Source organism: Struthio camelus, chromosome W (genome assembly GCF_040807025.1).
Source record: "Struthio camelus isolate bStrCam1 chromosome W, bStrCam1.hap1, whole genome shotgun sequence".
In the NCBI taxonomy this organism is placed as follows: domain Eukaryota; kingdom Metazoa; phylum Chordata; class Aves; order Struthioniformes; family Struthionidae; genus Struthio; species Struthio camelus.
This window is the reverse complement of record NC_090981.1, coordinates 13,194,961-13,214,622: the sequence shown is the minus strand read 5'-3', so window position 1 is coordinate 13,214,622 and position 19,662 is coordinate 13,194,961.

Here is a 19,662-nt window from a genome sequence, read left to right as displayed (position 1 = left end):
CTCCACCACAGGTATCTGCTGGGCCCCAGCTCACACTCCCTGTCTGATTTCGCTGTGGCGGGTTACGGTCCAGCTGACAGCTCTGTCCCTCAGATGGCGGCTGCTAGTCTTACACTAAGGAACTGTGCAAACCACCACAGTTCACAGTCCAGCATGTCCCTGTGAACTCAATCAGCTTATTGCAGCTTATTGCACTAATAGCTGGACTGTGAACAACGACGGCTGAGAAGCAGGTGAGATCTTCCAGTCTGCCACCTTTGCTACAAGGTTGGTAACCTGTAGCTAGGAGTAGTAACCAGAGCTAATTCTGATATAAACTTGAGTCACATCTCTTTAGGGAACAGTGTGCTAATATATTTCAAGCAAACTGAGACAAATGTATCAGTAAAAGCCATATGTGTGCATTCAGTCTTGAAAATATCCTGGTAGCTATACAACACTAATTTAAATTCTTTTCAGACTCCATCAGTAAGTTTCCCTGGAGTGGTTGCACGTTGTGTAGGTAAACCTGGTTGGCTAAATGTTTCTTTGTTGCAAGTCTGCCGAAGACATATTAAGTACGATTAATACTGTGGATATTTTACAAAAGCCCCAGGACGGCCAAGAATGGCCTTAACATGGTCTAATTCCCCACTTTGCAATACTACATGGGGAGTTTGTGCACTGTTTTGCATGCGGGTCCACCTAGGTGGCTCTTTGTGGCAGTGACGGGCACGAGCCCGATGGTGCTGGCAGGCTCCAACAGCAGTGGTACCCAGCCCACCAGCCGCGCAGCTGCCATGCCACCGCGTGGACAAGGGGGAAGGCCAAGGGGGAACAAGTGGGAGGATTCTGGGATATGTTGTCAATGTCAATATTTTTACAAGAAAATTGAACTTTTTTATTTAAATTGTGTAATCTGTTTCTCCAAGGGGAAACATGGAAAAAATAACATAAGCTCACAGATCAAAATCTAACAAGTTTATTCAAATCTCAGATCACTTTTTGTTTTTTTTTTTTAATTGAAGAAAACATTCTGTACTAAAAGGAGAGCCTAGTTCCTGCTTGGTAACATTCCCAACACGCTGCCTGCTTTTTGGCTGTCTCTCAGACAGACTCTTCAGAGTGCTGCTGACAGGATTTAAAGCTCACCAGTGATGCTGGGCTAAGTTTAAAGCCCAAAGCCAGTAGCCGTGGGGGCTGTCTGTGTTTGCATGCATAGCTAATGAGACATTGATTATCATCTTCAGTGCAACAAATCCCAGTGGATCGCAATTTAATGAATACCTCCTTGGTCCTACAAAGAAAATGTTTCATAGTGCAGTCCAAATGAGCTTGCAGAAAATTGGCTTCTGCCTGCAAAGTGGGAATGTTTCTACTCCGGACATCAACACTTTAAACAGCTTCTTGCCTTTGTATAAATACTTGAAGGTGGGCCCTTCAATTTATCAACCCCCCCACCAAAAAAAACCCCACATTAGTTTATTCACTGCCAGTCTTTTATTTTTTTAGCTTAAAAATCTTCAATTAAAACCACAACTGATCATTTTATTGGCCCAGTGTTCCTGCTCTGAGAGATTGCACACCTGGATGTTTTTACAGGAGTTTAGTTTTGGTTTAATTACTATGGGTTTTTGTCCCCCTCTCTTAACAAGAATCAGAATAACTTACATTCCTGTACCATGCTTTTCCTCCCAAAGGATCCTAAAACCATTTACAAACTATAAAAGCTGCTTTTTCTGTAAACAGAAATCACTTTACCCATCAGAGAAGTGCAGCCACCTGGAGGGCAGAGAGCATGGAATGCAGCAGCTGTTTAAAAGCACACCGCATTGTTACATTTTAAGCTAGAAAGTGATAAGCACTGTATCCAGCTGAATGTATGGCTGGAATTTAAGAAGGTAGAATGTAATTTTTCAAACTGTAATTTGACCAAGACAACATCCCCAATTCTTGCCCCAAGTGCAAAGAGGCATTTAATTTTAGCATGCAATCAGGACACTAGCTTTATGACTTATCAGAAAAAAAACAGGACCTCTGACAGGAAATTATCCTAAAGCTATGTAGAAAGGAAGTAAAGAACCAAGTGGATAATCAGCTCCCAAGCAAAACTGTGTAATATTATTTTCAGGAAGGTCTAAGTGCTGTGCAGATCTCAGGCTGCTCTGTTTTTCAAAGCTTAGAAAATTACAGCCTGGGGGAAATGGCTGCAACAATTCTCTTGATAGCACTCACAAAAATCATCTTTCTCATCATGTTCAGAATATTAGAATAATAATACAAAAATAATTACTAGTGATGATACAAGTAAAACCAAGTTCATATGAACACACTGGAGGCTGTTTTTGTTTTCAAAGAGATTGCTTTTTGATGACTCAGAACAAATGCTAAGCTCTGTTATGGCAAGTTGTGTACTTGGCAAAATTGCAGTAAAAGAAAAATATAGCAAAATCAACACTAGTTTAAAGTTAAGATATGTGTATGCATCTTATCCAATTAGGAATGATGTGCCAAGGAAGAAACTTGTATGCCTTTTTAAACACTGCAGCACAAGTAAAGATTTGAAACTAAACCCCCCCTGAAATGGAGTTTCACATGAGATGCTAACAGCTACTGAGGCTGCAGTTGTTACATGCTCATCATAGCAACAATAATTACTGCTTATTTAGCACTCCTCATCCAAGGGTCACCCAACTATCCTGAGGGGCTGCAAGAGAGACAGAGAGGGCTGTTACACTGACTAAAATGATAAAAAGGTATCATTCAACTTTTAATTAATAAATTCAGATTTTTTTAAGTCAGAAGAGACCATTAAAGCACCTATGCTGTCTCCAGGATATCACCATTCAGGGAATTCCTGAGAGTCGTTCCATTGCTGAGCTTGGTGCTTGGACATGATCTAAAAAGAGGCCCTTCTTCCTTTGATGATGGGAGGCAAAAAAGCGTGCACCACTTTCCTTACTAACATTTTTCTACATGTTCCTAAAACGAAATGATATTAAAGCACTGCCATCCGGTGAACAAGATAACTAAAGGAAGGCATGAGCAGAGAGAGCTGAAAAAGAACTGAGTAGCCTAAGGTGGAATACCAGCAAAAGGGAGCAACCAGGGCCCAAAATGGCAAAACTGTACACATGCTATTCCCATGGCGTTTGTCCCCAGAGGTATCCAGACTCTGCATATGACTCCAGTGCTGATCTGCAGTCCCGTAAACATTTGACGTGCTTTGTCAGAGCCTCATATTGTGGGTGCAGAGACTCTAGGGTAGCTTTGGTACGGAGGCTACATGGTGGTAAAGTTCTGCATAACCTGCTCTCGCTGCCTTGGCAGGAGGCTACGCCATGCACCACTGGGATCCACAATGTCACCTGCCTTTCTCTTGTCTGCACTGTCTCCACTGCATCTTGTTGTAGTTTAACTTGCCATTAGCTTTTTAATTATTCAGGTTTCTCTTCTGTTTTTGGCTCTTACTTTCATTCGCTTGGGTAATAAAGAGGTGATGGTAGCTATAGTGCAAAGAGACCCATTGCCCTAAATCAGATTTGTGTCCTCCTCTAGAGTCTTCTACACCATTAATGAAAAATGCCAATGTTAATGCACTTTGACCTGGGTATTCATTACTGTTCTATAGTGTTCTTGGCAGGGTAAGAAGAAAGTAATACAGTAAAAAAATCAGAAGTTCACTAAAGGAGAAATGTTCACTGAAAAATAGAATAAATTCTTCCTGTCCTAAATTCTAAATATATCGTAGTTTGCAGAAATGAAAAGAATTTTAAAAATAGTAAATTCGCTGTGTAGTTGATTTATTTCATTTCTTTTCATCTGGCCAATGAAAACAATCCAGTTTCATTTATAGCGAATTCCATGCTGAGATTGGAGCAGTACCATTGCAATAGAATACTTATATACAAACATCAAGTAAAAAAGGTTTCTGTGCTTTGATTCTTCTTGTTCTTAATCTAGAGTTTGCAGCTCACTTAACATCTTCTCTATGAATTTACATTTTTATTCAAAATGAGATTAGAAAGCTTTTCCAACCAGGAGGACTTCTTCAAAAAAAGGTCTACGACATGGTCAAGTTAGAGTTAAAGCAGGTTTGTAAAACCCAAACTGCAGCAGTTGGTACATCTAATTTATTTTCTTTTATTAGCATTAATTGAAGATAACCCTTTTAATTTAATTTCCTTCCCACATGCTGTTTCCATGTTAGAAGGTCATTCACAAAGTATAAGTCATAGCTGGGTTCACTCTATGGAAAGACAGAGCATGTAAGTCTTGCAAGGAGATCAATCGATATTTCATCCCTCAGCAATAAGAGTCCCTAACAGGATGAAGATAACATCAGAGTCATTGAGGAAAAGAGTAACTATACCTGAAAAATACATCATGATCCAATCTGTAAAGTATGTGTGCAGGAAACCTTAGAAGGCCTCAATGTTTTTATCAACTCTATCTTATTTAAGTACTAAAGTGATATAAAAGCAGGGGGAAATGATTATAGAATTTCAGTTCCTTTACAGTATTTCCTTCAAGGCCAAGTAGAACTATACCAAAAATAACCTTGGCCAATTTTATTTGAAAAGTATAAATGCAACCAAAGCCATGGAGGGGCACACCATTTTTAAGTATGAAGTGTAAGTTCCTGGTCCAACAAACATTTACACACCGCCTTAACTTTACTTTGAGAGTATTCCATTAAGTCCAGTAAGACTAACATAGTGCATGATTTCAAGCACTGTTGACTATTTAAAGATATTCTTTGTCTCTCCTACAGCTTTGTTCAGCAGCGGGTATATAAATAGAAGCCAGTTATGCTTTGAGAAGCCTACCTAAAAGTTGTGTTAGTTTCTGTAACGGACATAAGAGAATTTGTACCTTGGACATATGAATGAAATAGATATATAAAGGTTTGCTCTAATATGAGGAGGATCATATTCTTGTTAACGGAGGAATAAAATCAATTAGTCCTTTAATGCATATATGTACTAGCTTGAAATTTTTGTAAACTAGATAAACATTTGAGCAGTTAGTGTCTTTATAATGTGAAGCCAGGCTGTGTGCTGAATATATTTGAAAAATTACTTTTTGACAACCATATAACCTTGATTAAATTATAATTTTAGCATAGATAATGCTGGCATAGATAAAGTATGGCAATTGATAGAGTTTATAGATGTGTATCTAGATATTGTAGCTTGCGGGTAAAAACAGAGGTAAGGAGAACTGTTTTCCTAGGAAGAGATCTCTGGCATCTGTCATTTATTTTTTTCTTGCTAAATCAGAAAGAAAGATGATTGATATTAGAACTGAGAAGGCTTTGGCTTTGTTAGAAAGCTTACTCAAAGATTAATAATAAAGAGTATTTAACTTATACTTTGTGTAAGTAGTATTTATTGTGGAAGTATATAATATCTTCTGTAATAACTTTAATACGTCCATGCGATTGTTCAGTAGGATGTACCTAATGAAAGGGGTATTTAATAGGCCTATTTTTATCACTGCCTCTACCTCACAACCTACTACATACGTGTACCATGTGGAAGATATGGGGCTCAAATAAGCAGACTTAGAGTAGGTTCAGGACAATATTTTAGGTGAAATCAGAGCTTGGATTCAGAGGTAGATCCAAGGTCATCCTGAAATCACTGCTCTTGTAGAATTTCACCTCAGTGAGGCCAGCAGAAATCATGAGAAAACTGTTCTTGCAAATTATTCATATCGGAAGCCTCATTTGTTAACAGTTGTCCTTATGAGTGTCCACTGCTTGCCCCCAAAACTTCAGAAGTAAATCTATCTTCATTAAATTTTATTTGCATCCCTGTCCCATGCAGAAAAACAGGCCCTTTCACATTTTAGATGTGATCCAAACCTGTGGAGGAGTTTCTGATCTAAGAAACCATCCAACCCTTCAACCTAATCCCCCATGATGGAAATAATCTGTTGTGCTGAGTAGGACCTGGGCTCTGTAGCAACGTGAGATGATTATACAGAAAGGGTTGATATCCTTTCATAAGTTTCCTGAACTCTCCTGTTCTGTAACAAGGATATAATCCCCTATTACTAGAGGATTATTAAGAAAGCCTCTATTACTTTTTATGGGAGCTTTCCATGAGGATGGGATCTCTCCCCTCCTTACCCCCACAGAAATGACATATGACTCCAGATTAAGTCCACCCCTAATAGTATGCAAACTTTTAAAACTGATCTGGGTGAGTCACATGACCTGAAGTAGTCCATGGTACCTTCATTTAAATCTGACCCAGAATGGGAGCCAGACATTTCCCAAAATGCAACCTTTCCACATAACTGTGGAAACCACTTTTAAATGGCTTAAATCCATGTCACAGGAGACTAATGCCCCCTTTAGCACTAACTGGCTCCCTTTTTTATTCAGGTAGATGTAGACTCTCAGGACTGCATAAGACCAAAAGTCTACTTCTAGAAGTGAGTCTTCCACGTTAAGTTTCAGGTAGTCACACTGATAAGGAAATGCCAACATTCATGCTGTATCTATCAGCTCCTATTGCTATTTGTAAGTTTAGCCCAATGTCAGGATAGCTGGTAAGACACTGTGAATTAGCATATCCACCAGAGACAGCAGAAGCAAAAGGAACTGGTGAGAAAGAAATGGAAGAATCGTTGAAAAATTGCATCTAGGGCTTACACTTTACTATCTGTCAGATGTCCAATCCTCACAGAAGGGGTAGGTTTCATTAGATTCATTTTAGAAATTGGAAAACTGACATCCAAAAAGGGTAGGTGACTTGCCCAAGATCACACAGCCTGTGTGATTCCTCATTCCCTGGTACCTTATTCATGGTAGATAAAGAGCTACCTAGAGCTGTTCCATCAGTGAACTAGCATGTCTGATTTGCACATAGGCAGAAAGAATAATTGGAATGGCAAATTAAAATGTTTAGCAGTGGGTCTCCTAGCTTGTAGTCTCATTCAAGGAACAAATCATAATTGATCTATCAATAGATCACAGATAATCTGTTGGGTTTTTTTTTTCGTTTTTCTATCATGTGAGCTGTCTGATTTAAATTTGATACTGTAGACACAATGTAGTTACTGAATTTTCCTAGCTGTCTTTAAATAATGGAACAAAGATGCTAGCTCCAGTGGAGCTCCATATTGTTTCTTTACCTAAAGAACTCAAGTATGTCTTTAGCCAAACCTGTTTTGTATTTCATGCTCTATTGGTGCTTTGCATCATTTTAAATACGTTTGAATTCACAGAATGCTGCTGAACTCTAAACCAGATTTTGTAATGATCAGTGGAAAGGTATCTATCTGGCCAATTCTCCCATAGACTGTGGTCATCATCAACCAGATCCAGACCTTGGAATGGAATATGCAGCCCCACGAAGATCACTAGAACATCAGCAAGGTTTTGAGGTGGTATCGAATCAGCTTGGGAGCTCTTGCAGGATTCTGCTTCCCTGCTGTCTGGAGCAAAAGAAAAAGGGCCAGATTAAAACTGTCCTTTATCAGCTTCTGGGTATGGTTTTAATTCCCTGGGGCTGAGAGCTGGAGTTGGCATTAGGTTGCTCTGACTAAGTGTAGGAAATCAGAACATAACTGAAACAGGAAAGGGATTGGGAGGATGAAAAAAAGGGAAGGGACATAGCCACAACCCCAAAACAGCTCCTACCACATGCAATTCAACCTGTGCCTATTGTGCTTAGCTCCCTTTTCCCATGCACTTGTTTTTCATCTACAGTGCATGCGATGGTGGTAACTACTAAAACCAAGGGAACATTTGCAAGCTATCAAAGGAGGTGGAGTCACTCAGGCAACTGAAAAGGGAAACTCTGATATTTCTCAGGATATTTATAGAAGGGTACCCCTGCTGCCATTTGTGCTTCAGGGAGGTCCTTCCCTTGATTACTGATAGTGTGTACTTTAGCCATGTGTGGTGCAGCAGATTGGGCTCAGCACTGAGCCACAGTTCCTCTTTCCCAGAGCTTCCTTTGAACTTTGCAGCCCTATGCAATAAAGTTATGTGTGGTGCTGGGCTGGCCCACCCAGAGAGCAAGATATTTCTTGGAAGCTGTCTTCCACTTCCCTATGGTAAGCTACTGTGAAAACGCTATGGTAGGATCTTTGTGTCAACACTGTTTTCCTTCCTCTCCTCACTCCAGCCTGCCCTCTGGAGGCAGACTTGGACTATCCCAGCTGGAGTGGCACCCTTTGCTCAGTATTGTGCCTGATTTGGGACCTTTCATTACTATCCCATTCAGCACGGATTGTCTGTAAAGCAGGATGTTCAGTCACAACATCATATTTGTCCAAAGCTATTGTTTCAGCTTTTATTTTTAATTACCGTGTCCTCAATAGCTGACCTTTTTTCCTTTTCTTTGATTATGATAGAAACAGGGCCATGTTCCATATGTTTCTTTAGTGACAATGGCTTTTAAATCTCTACCCCCCCTCCCCAGAAATAACAGACGGAAAATACCTGTCAGGTCCCACTCCCCTATAACAGCTGCTGCTTTTTCAAGGACGTAGGTTTAAGATGAGAGAAAAGGAGGGAAGACCAGAAGGGGTGAGCAAGACCATCAGCCCTCTTATCCAAACACATTGTCATTCCCATGATTGAAGGGATCCTTGGCCAAACTCTGGAAGGCTTTCAAATACACTGTCCTAGGGTGGTATGAGTTTCAGAGGGTCATTCTGGCAGGTGTGACTCTACACATATTAAGTGTTAGCTCCCCAAATAAGTACTTGCTCCAGGAAGATAGCAAGTATAATTTTCACAACTCACTAGCTTTGAGCAAAGTAAATTGTCTTAGAGCTGAAAAGATATTCAGGAAAGACTCTGAGAATTTTACAGTTCACTAGGCACTGGGCATTAAGGTAACTCATTTACTATTTTTGTCTACAAATATATGCTTCACACCCAACACTGTGAATATATGTTTTTATTTCATGGCTTTTAAAAAAATGAGCTATATATTTAAAGTAATATTTTAGTATGGTATGCAGGAAAATACCCTGTTAACTCAAAAATATCCTCAAGGAGTAACTTATCAGCAGGAAGAGGCATATGATATAGCCATCTTTTCACTGAGAAGAAAAATAACTAATTTCAAGTGGCTTTAAAAAAGTCTCAAACTTGAAGAATTGCAGCCTTATGTCCACTCTTGGTAAAAGACAAATATTTGGTACAATACAAAAATAAATGCAAATATGACTCAAATTAACAATTTCAAATGTGCTATATAAATGGCAAGGTCAGATAACTATATTCACCTTTTAAACTGAACTTTAAATTTTCATGTCCATCAATTAGAATGATGTGTTTTTCCAGTGTTTTCTTCAACTATAAACTGTCAATAAGTGTATGCATCAGCCTATAAAGGAACTACCTGGACACCTGTTTCAGTGCCAAACAAAAATACTTATTGCTGCTTCTAGAAAGCAAATCACCATCTTTTTCGTCTATAAATAATACTTTGCACATACAACACTTTCCATCTAAATTTCCAAAAGTGGACAAAGTCTCCCTATACTTTTGAGAGATGGAAAAGTGGGAAGTGAGAAATAGAGCTGTTTGTTAGGTTCTCAAAGACCCTGGGATAGTCAGAGCAGATGTAAAGAATCAATTCCAGTTCATCTCACCGCTAATGTGTTGCTGTAACTATTAAACCTTGTGCTTCTCATATTAACAGCAGTCATTCGGAAGAGAGTTACCCACCCCGCTAATGGATCTACTTGGGAATATGCTTTTGCTATGTTTTCCCAGGCCTCTCCAGAGAACAATAGGCTCATAGGTTTTCTTTGGAATTGGCACAGGTGGATTAAAAGAAGAAACCCCAAATACTGTGTGATATTCATGGGTCTACACGTTTGGTAGGGCTCTTGGTTTTGCCAACAGGCAGATGGGTAGAAATCAAAGATTATAGTCAGTCACTGTATGAGCTTTGTGGCTGTTTCCAGATTAAATACTCTGAGAATTTGCCTTTACACTGGAAAATGCTGGAATTAATTTTGCTCTTACAATTGCACTAACCGTGGTCAGTTCTTCATCCTCTGTCACCAAAGGGCAAGAGAAATTTTCTGCTGTGGATGAGTCAGATTTGTCATGTGCAAAAATCTTGCTCTGGGCAGATCTTCATAATCAAGCCCATTTCTCACTAACATGGATTGTTTGCTCTGCTTTGCCAGCTCCCTAGTATCCCTGCCTCTTTAAGAATCCCAGGTAACTTGTCGCAGGGGCCCAAACTCCTGCGTGTGTATAAGGCTGGAACATTTTAGCACTTTATAGGCTATGCAAATTGGATCATTGTGCATGTGCCCCCAGTCTACCCTGGCACATGAATCACCCTGTAAATAAGAACTCTTATTTGCCATTATACTGCTTTAATGGTATAAAGGCAACTAGATGTTTCGTATACAACTGGGTTCTGAATCCTGGCCTTGAGGATTTCATTCTGGTTTTAATTTCTTGAATACTTCTGTTTTGAATATAATGTCAATGATTGAGAGTGTATATGGAGTGGGAAGGGGAAAGAGAGCAGAAGAGTCACCACATTACATAGCTTGTGAAAGGTTGGAACAGGACGGCTGCTTTTGAACAATGCACATTAAAAAGGCACAGAGCCTGTGCTGGCAAGTTGAGGGAACTTTAAAATGATGTGGTTATAATACATCCTCAATGTGAGGCTGCATTGCTGTGCCAGTCTACTGCAATGGAATCAGTGAGTCAATGCAGAAAAGTCTCCAATATCTCACTGAACGTGGAAGCTACAAAAAACAGGCACAGAAGGTTTTTTTTTTGTTGCAAATACAGGATGGGCAGGGCTGATAAAGAGAGGGAATTATTCTCTTCCACCACCACCATGTATATGTTGACAGTGTAATCTCTATGATCCTTTTAGAGATAATGAAGAGATACAGGCACTCTGGCGGAAATATCAGACCTATTTTAGAATCTACTTTAAAATGGAATGAATCATTCCCTACTCCACAATGATTATATTGACTTGATAGCTATTGACTATAAAAAGAGGCTGGAGTGACTAGCTCATAGGCAGATGCCCATATTGTAGACCTTCTCTAGCTGGTCAAATAAAATCCCACTCAAAATAACTCAGAACTGCAAGGACATCTTTCAGCATTGCTTCATATATCCCTTGACCTCACCAAGCTTTCTCGGGGTGGGGGGGCCTTGATTTGACGCCAGCATGGTGTGACACACCACTAGAGGGGCAGCCGGGATTCTTTCGGATCCCGGGGTTAGCTGCACTGAACTCGAGAGAGCATCACTTGTCCAGTGTGAGAATTTGTTAGAGCTAAGCGGTTATAACGAAGCTAAAGGAATAGCAAAGCCAGAACTGTAACAGGACTGAAACTATATCTACATAGCAGAGCGCTACAGTTCAGTCACGGGTGCCCGGTACAGCGACCGCTCGCGCCCTTTCCTTGAGGGCCACCCCTCCGGGCTAGTTTTCCCCGGCTTCTCCTCACCACGCCGTTGGCATCAGGGGCGTCCCGCTGACGGGCGGGCGCTCGGGTCCGCAGGCCAGCTGACGGTGGGGCCGAGCGCACGCAAACGTATGCGGCTTGCTCCCTTTTATAGCCGGTCAGAACCATGCCAGCCCCCAGCTATGCCAAAGCCGTACGGCTCTAGGCAATAGCAGTGCGCGCATCCCCAGGTGACCTCGTGCTCAGCCCGCAGCACTGCTCCGTTGGCAACGATGCGCCCATGAACGGGTCGTTCTGCGGGGAATGGCTCCACAGCGCCGAGATGTTTGTGGTGTGGGTCTGCGGTGTCACTCCGCCTTCGTCTGGACTTGTCAATCACGGGGTCGTTGGAGGGTGCGCCCCCAGGCCGCAGCGACCCCGCAGTGTGGTGGCGCCAGCCGTGGCGTACCCGGCGTTCGTTAACGCCTGGGGAGACCCCAGAGCGAGCCTCTCTTCGCTGGGCTGTGCCATCCTGGAGTCCCACCCTTGCCTGTGTGGTGCCTGTCGCATGGCAAAGGGTAACTCTTTTATTGCTTAGGTGTTTGAGTTGAGTTCCATGACCTTTCCATAGCTCCTCATGAGCAAAGAGTCAAGTAGCAGAGATTGAATAAAAAAATATATTCCTATACATATACATATACATACATATATATATATATATAAAATACACAAACACACATACGCATATATACAAATGTGTAGATGAAAAGTCAGATTTTGGTTCTCAACTTGAAAAAAGGGTTGTAAATGAGTAGTTTCTTGATTAGTAAGAGCTCATCTATCCCTTACAGGTCTTGTATGTCTTACTGGTGTCATTACAGCAGCAGAGATGGCACAGTGTTAGCATTGCATGATTACACATGGACCCACTATAAGACAGAGGTTACCAGAAGCAAGAACAGTAGATTCAGACTGAGTGTAATGTATGTAAAATTAATTTTTAAAAGTGCTGTTTCTTGTCACTTTACATACACGACTACAGAATTTCTCCTAATCTCATGCCGACCTGACCTCTTGTCCAGAGAGGTTTGCTGCCTGCCGGGGGCTCGAATAAGAGATGTCATGGAAAGACTGCCAAGGCTTGTCCACGCGTCGGACTACTACCCTCTGCTGATCTTCCATGTGGGTGCTAATGACACGAAAGGCAAATTGGAAACCATCAAACAGGACTTCAGAGCTCTGGGAATGGTGGTGAAGGGTCTGGGAGCCCAGGTCGTTTTCTCCTCAATCTTGCCTGTGAGGGGAAAGGACGGGAGGAGGAGTAGACGAGTTTTCCAAGTTAACAGCTGGCTGCGCCGCTGGTGTTGGCAACAGGGCTTTGGTTTCTACGACCATGGGACCCTGTTTGAAGATCAACAGCTGATGGGGAGAGATGGGATACACCTTACCAAGCGGGGCACGTGTGTCTTTGCCAGCAGATTGGCCAGCCTGGTAAGGAGGGCTTTAAACTAGGCAAGATGGGGGAAGGGGAGTGGTATAGTGGCAGGAGAGTCAGTAAAACACTGCTCAAGTCAGGATGCCTCCAGCGGGTACATACAGGCAGGGGAGACAGCATGGGACATGGCTATGGAGGATCCTCTTGCACCTCTCCTGGGAAGCTTGCATGCTTGACTGGCTCTCTGAAATGCCTGTACACCAATGCGCGCAGCATGGGGAATAAACAGGAAGAGTTAGAGATCTGTGTGCGGTCACAGGGCCATGATCTCATTGCAGTTACAGAGACATGGTGGGATAGTTCACATGACTGGAATGCTGTCATGGATGGCTATGTGCTTTTTAGGAAAGAGAGGCCAGGAAGGCGAGGTGGTGGAGTTGTTCTTTATGTGAGGGACCAACTGGAATGTATGGAGCTCTGCCTCGGGGTGGCTGAAGAGCAAGTTGAGAGCCTATGGGTAAGGATTAAAGGGCAGGCTAACATGGGTGACACTGTTGTGGGGGTTTACTACAGGCCACCTGATCAGGAAGAGGAAGTCAGTGAGGCCTTCTACCGACAGCTGGAAGTAGCCTCACAATCACAGGCCCTAGTTCTCATGGGGGAGGAGGATCAGGTTAGAGATCTTTTGTCCAAACTTGACATCCACAAATCCATGGGCCCCGATGGGATGCACCCACGAGTGCTGAGGGAGCTGGCAGATGTTATTACTAGGCCACTCCCCATCATCTCTGAAAGGTCCTGGAGATCAGGAGAGGTGCCTGAGGACTGGAAGAAAGCCAATGTCACCCCAGCCTTCAAAAAGGGTAAGAAGGAGGAGCCAGGAAACTACAGGCCAGTCAGCCTCACCTCCATCCCTGGAAAGGTGATGGAACAGCTCCTCCTGGAGGTCATCGCTAAGCATGTGGAGGACAAGAAGGTGATCAGGAGTAGTCAGCCTGGATTCACCAAAGGGAAATCATGCTTGACCAATCTGATAGCTTTCTATGACGGAATGACTGGCTGGGTAGATGAGGGCAGAGCAGTGGATGTTGTCTCCCTGGACTTCAGCAAGGCTTTTGACAATGTCTCCCATCACATCCTCCTAGGTAAGCTCAGGAAGTGTGGGCTGGATGAGTGGACAGTGAGGTGGATCAAGAACTGGCTGGATGGCCGAGCTCAGAGGGTTGTGGTCAGTGGTGCAGAGTCTAGTTGGAGGCCTGTAGCTAGTGGTGTCCCCCAGGGGTCAGTACTGGGTCCAGTCTTGTTCAATGTATTCCTCAGTGACCTGGATGAAGGGACAGAGTGCACCCTCAGCAAGTCTGCTGATGATATTAAACTGGGGGGAGAGGCTAACACACCAGAAGGCTGTGCTGCCCTTCAGAGGGACCTGGACAGGCTGGAGAGCTGGGCGGAGAGGAAATTCATGAAATACATGAAATTCACCTCATGAAATTCAACAAAGGCAAGTGCAGGGTCCTGCACCTGGGGAGGAATAACCCCAGGCACCAGTACAGGCTGGGGGTTGACCTGCTGGAAAGCAGCTCTGCCGAGAAGGACCTGTGAGTCCTGGTGGACAACAAGTTAAGCACGAGCCAGCAATGTGCCCTTGTGGCCAAGAAGGCCAATGGGATCCTGGGGCTGCATTAGGCGGAGTGTTGCCAGCAGGTCGAGGGAGGTGATCCTGCCCCTCTACTCAGCCCTGGGGAGGCCTCACCTGGAGTCCTGTGTCCAGTTCTGGGCTCCCCAGTACAAGAGAGACATGGCACTACTGGAGAGAGTCCAGCGGAGGGCTACAAAGATGATGAGGGGACTGGAGCACCTCTCCTATGAAGAAAGGCTGAGAGAGCTGGGCCTGTTCAGCCTGGAGAAGAGAAGATTGAGAGGGGATCTCATCAATGTGTACAAGTATCTGAAGGGGGAGTGTCAAGAGGATGAGGCCAGCCTCTTCTCCATGGTGCCCAGCAACAGGACAAGAGGCAACGGGCAGAAACTGAACCACAGGAAGTTCCATCTAAACCTGAGAAAAAACTTCTTTCTTGTGAGGGTGACTGAGCCCTGGAACAGATTGCCCAGAGAGTTAGTGGAGTCTCCTTCCCTGGAGATATTCAAAACCCGTCTGGATGTGATCCTGGGCAATATGCTCTAGAGGACCCTGCTTGAGCAGGGAGGTTGGACTAGATGAGCTCCAGAGGTCCCTTCCAACCTAAACGATTCTGTGATTCTGTGATTCTGTGATTCCTTACTTGTGGCATAATCCTTTCTGACATTGAATATTGTCTGGTCACAAATTACCAATCTAGAGTTCATAATTCTGTATTTTAGGCATTTGTTGATTTACTGTAATGTTTTAATTATGTTTTACTCTTGCAAAAAATCAATACAGAAATGTGCAAATTTTAATGATTAGATCTGAAAAATCAATTAAGTGGTAGCAGCATTGTGGATATTTTCTTCCTTGCAGGGCAGTTGGCTGATAGATTGGATTGCTATGAAGGCCATTCTCAAATATTGATTTTGATCTGTGGCAGAAATCCAAACTAAACTTACATGTGTTTCTAGTAGTGCAGTAGTGCAGCAATTACTAATATAAGTGAAATATGTTACCCAAACTTGTTATACACTCCAAAGTTGAACTGAAGCCTACAGAAGACGATGGGGGTCAAGCCTCTATTAATTTCCTTCCCCACTCAGTTTCCCTTTCTTCATCAGTCCAGGCTCTAGGTATATTAGAAGTGTGTGGGTTTTTTTTAATATATAAAAGGGGATTTTATATTAGAGTTCTTATTCACCTAAGTGAAGGTGGTAGGGGAAATATGGCAAATAGTTTCTGAAGAGGAAATCCTGCAGAGAATCAGCCTTAGAAATAGTGGAGTTAGATGGAGAAGCATTTGCCAAGGTTCCTGTAATAGCCCAAAATATCTGAGCCTCAGATAAAGGTGCAAGGAGGAAATATACAGAGGAAGGAAAACATGTAAGCAGGGGAAATAAGCTGTTTGGAAGGTTATTATTTTTAAATGGCCTCAATATTCTGCTTCAAAGAACAATTCAATGTTACAATTAAGAGAAAAGAATGGAAACAGACAAAAAGTGAGAAATTAGTGTCAGAATAGTTTCTCCCTGCTCTTATTTCTCTGTCTCGTATAATTCTATGAAAATACCTACTTTCTGGTTTATTTAAATATGAATGCCTGCCCTGAAAAGCACTTAACAATTACTTTGCTCTTAGGCAGAGAATTTAAAAGAGGTTAATAATTTATGTGGTTTTAGTGAAAGCTGTGATTCTTTAGATCCCATATAAATAAAAAGCATTGCTATCACCTGTCATAATACCCTATATTGTTGTAGGTCAAGATAAAAGTTCCTTAGAGTGATTGGCTGACTCACTGCAAGAATTCAAAGGCTGTTTATCACAATTAAAGACCTGTAATTACAGCAGTTTGACCTCGAGGAACGTAATTACTCCACAAAAGCTCTCTACAGGAAACCAGACATTAGCCTTGGCTAATTAGCCTAACATTCACAAGCTGCCAATATCAGAATGCAGATGGTTTGGCAATACCAGCATGCAAACAGCATCTACAAATGCTGCAGGAGCTACCCAGAGAAAAGCAACTGCCAGTCAATGATGGCTAAGAGTGAAATGATTTTCTTGACGGCTTTTATAACTTGCTTTAAGAAAAATCCCTTTCCCAGAGACAGCTTCCCATGGAGAAGGATGGAAGAAGTGGATGGCAGCCTGGGAGACTGACTCAATTTATTATGGGAAAAAGTGGATGAGGCTGGTTCTGTAAACTTTTCTGTTATTCCTTGTCCTTCTGGCAGTGATTAGTCTGCTCATGCTTATTGGCACATTCTTCAATCCTTCCTCATTTCAGTGCATATAGGGTTTATATTTAGGATGCAGTAGGCTCCCTACATATGGTCCAAATACATCCCAGCAACAGCCAAAGAAAAAAATAGCATTGTGCTAAAAGTTGCATCCTTTGCACACAGAATAAAACTGGGTTTTGGTTTGGATTTACAGTTCTGACATCCATAGACATATAAATAATGATTCAATTAGTCCTGTAGAGATCTTTTAATGTATACTCAGCATGTAGCTCAAAATAAGCTCTGAGCAAGCAGTTTAGGTTTTTCTTTTAAGAAAAGAGAATTTAGTGTTTATTCACATCAGTGTACCTCCCCAAATGACAGCCAAATTTTGACCTATCATCTTTGAATGCCTTCTCCAACACTGTTTCATTACCTATGTTACCAGGTTATAGATTTGGCATCATTTTGGTGAGCATGGTATGATGAAAGAAAAAAACTGTCATTTGGCAGCATGGTGATGCATGGTGGGCCTAGATACTGAATGCTAAACTTGTTTGTATTTCTCTAGCAGTGGCTACAGAGCAAGGGTTTTATCTGCTACAAACAAGTGTTTCAGCAAACAATCTGCCTATGAATTTGGGCGGTAGCCCAGTAACCCACAGCAGCCAGCCAAAATGGCTTGGCCCTGCTCTGAAGGCATGACCTTGAGAGATGAGAGAGTTGCTCATGCGTCTGCATATTCAATCCCTCACCACACTGCTGAGATGTCCAGCTGGGGTGGTAGCAAATCCTGCCAGTTGTGATGTGGACTCAGTAGAGATTGGACTGGCACAACCTCTCACCAAGAAGGGCTGGCGTGAACCAGGCAGTTTGCCACATCTCTGACCAAGTGACGGACACTGATATGCATCTGGACCATGCATCAGATTTGCCTAGAACTTGCTGAGGTCCCAGACACGTGAGGTCTCTTTCATATTTCGAACCATTCTCCTAATGTCTTTGGGAAACAAACCTCACCTTCACAGATCCCTAATCTGAACGTGGCATGTAATGTGTGCATGGTCTAGTGGAAATGGAGCCACCACGCTGCTTCCTGCTGGCATCAGGTAAAATTACCTGCTGAATCTCAGAATTAAAAATACTTGGGAAGCCCTAAACTTTAAGTTGCCATAAACCAACCATTCTTTCTTGTAGTTTCACTGGAAGGCACCTATCTTGCATGTATAGATGGTACTAGGACCAATTAATATGTCAAAATTCTCATAGATGTTACCAGTGAAAGAGGGGACCTTTGGAGAATTCATTTGGCTACTTATGGTTAACCCTCATAAGACTTAAGAATTATTTTTCTGCTTAAAAAAATATATTAAAATAAAAAAGTTTGAGAACATTGCCAGTAAAAATGTAGACCAAAAAACCTAAACCATGATAAGACATATTCCTACAGCATGCCTAAAATTTAGAATATGGTAAGTATCCTGGTCAGAAGCAAAATAATTGGTACATATCACTAATAGAGATACACCTGCTTTTCCTTTTTCATTGATTGCATTAAAAAAGTTTTATTCAATGTCAGAATGTTTTACTATCTCAAATGCAATTTTAAAAGCAAAACACTAAAATGTATTATAACATTTTTTCCTCCTGCCATAAATATTTGTTATGAAAGAAGACATGCTTTGTAAATGAAGAAAGGATCTGCGAGGAAGATGGTCATAAAATCGAGATGAGACAATAAAGTGCTGGTAAATGAATATTCAATGGGTGTTGCTGAGGAATATTCCCTCCTGCTTCTTCCATCTGTGTCTGAACATTACAGTGTTTAGTTTTCCATCAGCTAAACCACTTTTGCTATGCCTTCTGCAATTGTCCATAAATTTTTAATAAAGGACTAGATTATCTTGCTACTTTTATGAGATACAGATGAAGTAGAGAATGGAGAAGAAATTCCCCCTGTGGAGTTGAATATTTTCTGTAGTCCTTTCTTTTAATTAACTTTTTTCCCCTTTGCAGGATGTGAGATGGATGAAGAATGATGGAATAAATATTAACAAATGTACTTCTCCTATGTTTATTTGTCATTCACTTATTTTCCAGTCTCGGCACAAGCAGTGTTTTATTGCTCAACTAACAGGGTAATATTTAAATTTGTTAAATGTTGTTTGAACCTCCTTAGAAGTAAAATATAGAAGAAAATATATATACAAGGGAAATTTGTGTTGCACTGAAAAACGTCAGCTAGCCATGCAGAGGAATGCGCTTAACCAAAGAAAGTTTGCCAACCTGTAGGGAATCATTTGGTGGACAAAATGAATGTTCTTCATCTCACTGTTTCCCATACCTACTCTCACCCCAGATTTGCCTCTCTTTGTTACATTAAGGAGGAGTCTTCAGAACTATCATGAAAATGTCTGTTATATTCACAGACATTCATACCATGTCTTGAATTTAACACTTTTGCTGGCAGGCCCAGAGTCTTAAGAGATACATTTACATTGCTTCATGGAAGTCTGTGGGAACAGAGGCAAAAACCTGGTCCTTGCCTGGGGCATCTGTAGTTTTCTGCTAAAACGGTTTAGCGTCACTGACCACGATGCTTCTTGTGTTACACTGTCAGCGGTATCAGAGCTAGCTCATCTAAAACTGACTCAGATGTGTCTCATGATCATCAGTTTCTGTCCTGGCTATAGCACAGACCAATTTCAAAGAAAATACAAGGGTTGTAAGCTGGCTGAATTTTGACCAAAAAACCAGTAATCCTCTTTAACCTCCCCCAACAGACATTTCTGGTCTGTTGGTCTGTCAGAAATACCTCTTTCCAAGGCCACGCACTCAGGGTCTCTGCTGAGGAATATACAAGGTAAGTACATCAGTGCAGCCACAGGGTACTTCCTTAGTGTAGAGGGAGAATGAAGCCCTACACTATTCACAAAAAAAACATGTGAAGCACAGCAAAATAATTCCCCTTTCTCTGCCCCAGATGTATG